Genomic DNA, 3,025 nt, shown 5'->3' with positions numbered 1-3,025 from the left:
AGCACTTAGATCAGCAGTACTTTCATAGCACTTAGATCAGCAGTACTTTCATAGCACTTAGATTAGCTGTACTTTCATAGCACTTAGATCAGTTGTACTTTCATAGTACTTAGATCAGTTGTACATTCATAGCACTTAGATCAGCAGTACTTTCATAGCACTTAGATCAGTAGTACTTTCATAGCACCTAGATCAGTAGTACTTTCATAGCACTTAGATCAGTTGTACTTTCATAGCACTTAGATCAGTTGTACATTCATAGCACTTAGATCAGTTGTACTTTCATAGAACTTAGATCAGTTGTACTTTCATAGCACTTAGATCAGTTGTACTTTCATAGCACTTAGAAAATATCTTATCTTCAACTGACTTCCACTAATATTCTTTCATAACTTTTATTTCCAGATACCACGATCTCCGAGTGTGTCGCTGCGATCGTATCACAGTTTTAAAATTATTTTTAAATAAAAATATATGCATTACGTTTGATTGTATTTCCGGTAACGAACTGAAATAATCAAATAATAAAGATATCAGATCTTCGACTCCTTGTCTATTTCTAGCTTGTTGAACTAAAGAAAAATCCGAGTATTGGAGTGAGGCGCGTGAGAGCCACATTGAAGCCCGTCAAGAAGTCCAGAAGAGATTCGGAAGAGTTTGAACTACACAGTCAAATTCGACGTCTCCAAGACGACAATTACAGATACAGGCAAAAGCTAGAAGAGGTACCACTAAGTGACTTCTAATTTAGACCAACAAAAAACTACTTTCTCGTATATTTCATTAAATGAACCTTAATACAATCTCCATCGTTCTTCGATCGTCTTGATGGAGTTTGGGAACAAAGGCAAAAGGTGTATAATTATAACATCAAGTTGTACAGATTAAAATTACGTATGTATTTATGACATAAATTAGAAAGAACCCTTGTTGCTATTCGAGGTTTACTTTAAACTCATTTTATATTCAACTTTAAGAACTTTTTAACGAATACATAATACAGTGGTAAAAATGATAAATATCAGATTTTTTATTTATTAAATAACGTATATTAATTGACTCAATCCTTTCTCCTATGTGGAGAGAATCAATTGTGGTTAATATCTTAGATTGAAGACATTTCTGTAGACAGAAATGTCTTCAAACTGAGATAATACTTCCTGTTTACTGCTAAATAGCAGTAAACAGGAAGTATTATCTCAATTTGAAAACGTTTCTGTAATAGCAGTAGACAGGAAGTATTATTTCAGTTTGAAGACATTTCTGTAATAGCAGTAAACAAGAAGTATTATCTCACAGGAAGTATTATTTCAGTTCAATGTGTATTGTTGTAAGACCCGAGGTTTTAAACACCAAATCGTACATTGAAATAAGAGAATACTTTAAAAATTAATGATTTATAGTTAAGGCAGTTATTTATTTTGACATCGCGCACTATTATTGAAACTTGATTATAATTTCGGAAATACGTATATACACATTACTGATAATGCTGTAAAGAGTTTTACTTCTGTTATCACACTTTTACAGAATATTACATAACAAATACCAATGTCTCCTAGATAAATATTGAACTGCAAGCTTTGATGGCAAACTTGAAAGATATGGATGAGCCAGTGATCATAATCAGCCACGGAGTGACGTCACCAATCCCAGAAGCCTCTTCTGATGGTAACTGTGAAGACATCCAAGGTTCGTGTTTATAGACATTCCAAGATATCTGAAGTTCTGAAAGTTTTTCACCAAGTTTTGCCAATACTTCTTGTATAAGAAGGAGCTCATATTAAAAATTGGTGAGCCAATACTTCCTGTATAAGAAGGAGCTTATATTAAAACTTGATGAGCCAATACTTCTTGTATAAGAAGGAGCTCATATTAAAACTTGGTGAGCCAATACTTCCTGTATAAGAAGGAGCTTATATTAAAACTTGGTGAGCCAATAGTTTATAGCATTACTAGAATATAGGTTTGAATGGGATGTAAAACTTCAACATAAACGGCACTCTAATTAAACTGGAGTTTAGACGTTTATAACGAAGTAACGTTCAAAATATTTATAACACAGATTTGTAGGGATACAAAGCATGAACAGCGTTCAGACACGTTATTAACATGGATTTGTAGAGGTAGCAAACAGGAACAGCGTTCAGACACGTTATTAACATGGATTTGTACAGGTAACAAACAGGAAAAGCGTTCAGACACGTAATAAACATGGATTTGTACAGGCAGCAAACATAAACAGTGTTCAGGCACGTTATTAACATGGAGTTGTAGAGGTAGCAGACATGGTTATGTTTATCATGGCCAGCATTCTCCAGCGATTAGTGTTAAGTGATGTCTATCAAAGTGGAAATGCAGCATTTTGGGGAGGGAATCATGAACGACTAGTCCATCATTTTGTTTATCACATTCTGACCTGTTTAATTTAACAATCTTGAACTATAGAAACTGTACGTATAAACTGACTGCAGAGTGACACGAGTTATCCACACAGTGATCGTGAAATGATTTCGTAAGGTTATTTGTGATTAAAATTAAAATGTTCTTTAAACTACATTTTTTTTATGTCTCCATTAATCAAACGACTCGCAGCATTGCGTTTGTTTGTTCTTATAACAATATATTATCTCCTAAACAGTCATTGTCCCCAATATTCGCCAAGATAGAGAAATCACAGTTATTTCCAGCTCTTCATCCCCAGAAGAAGAAGAACTGGAAGAAGACGTCGAGGAGAAACATCCTTTCAGGTAAGATATCTATTAAACAAGATATCCTTCTTTGGATTAACCAAACTATACACTGAGATCCTGAGTGATTAGGGTTAACCAAACTATACACTGAGATTCTGAGTGAACCCTAATCACTCAAAATCTCAGTGTATAGTTTGGTTAACCCTACTCACTCAGAATTTCAGTGTATATTTTGGTTAACCCTACTCACTTAGAATCTCATTGTATATTTTAGTTAACCCTACTTCCTGAGTGATTAGGGTTAACCAAACTATACACTGAGATTCTGAGTG

General features: G+C 34.1%; 1 long non-coding RNA gene across 1 annotated transcript; it reads left to right on the top strand.

The window, feature by feature from the left end:
• The first annotated feature begins 12 nt into the window (after window positions 1-12).
• LOC111084315 lies at window positions 13-2,750 on the top strand. The gene is made up of 3 exons (XR_002609492.1): window positions 13-725; window positions 1,563-1,692; window positions 2,642-2,750. It is a non-coding gene; the product is annotated as an uncharacterized LOC111084315 (long non-coding RNA).
• Window positions 2,751-3,025: the final 275 nt, after the last annotated feature.

Source organism: Limulus polyphemus, unplaced genomic scaffold, assembly GCF_000517525.1.
Source record: "Limulus polyphemus unplaced genomic scaffold, Limulus_polyphemus-2.1.2 Scaffold16476, whole genome shotgun sequence".
Lineage (NCBI taxonomy): Eukaryota > Metazoa > Arthropoda > Merostomata > Xiphosura > Limulidae > Limulus > Limulus polyphemus.
Note: the sequence above shows the minus strand (reverse complement) of the source record. Positions and strands in the feature narration are given on the sequence as shown.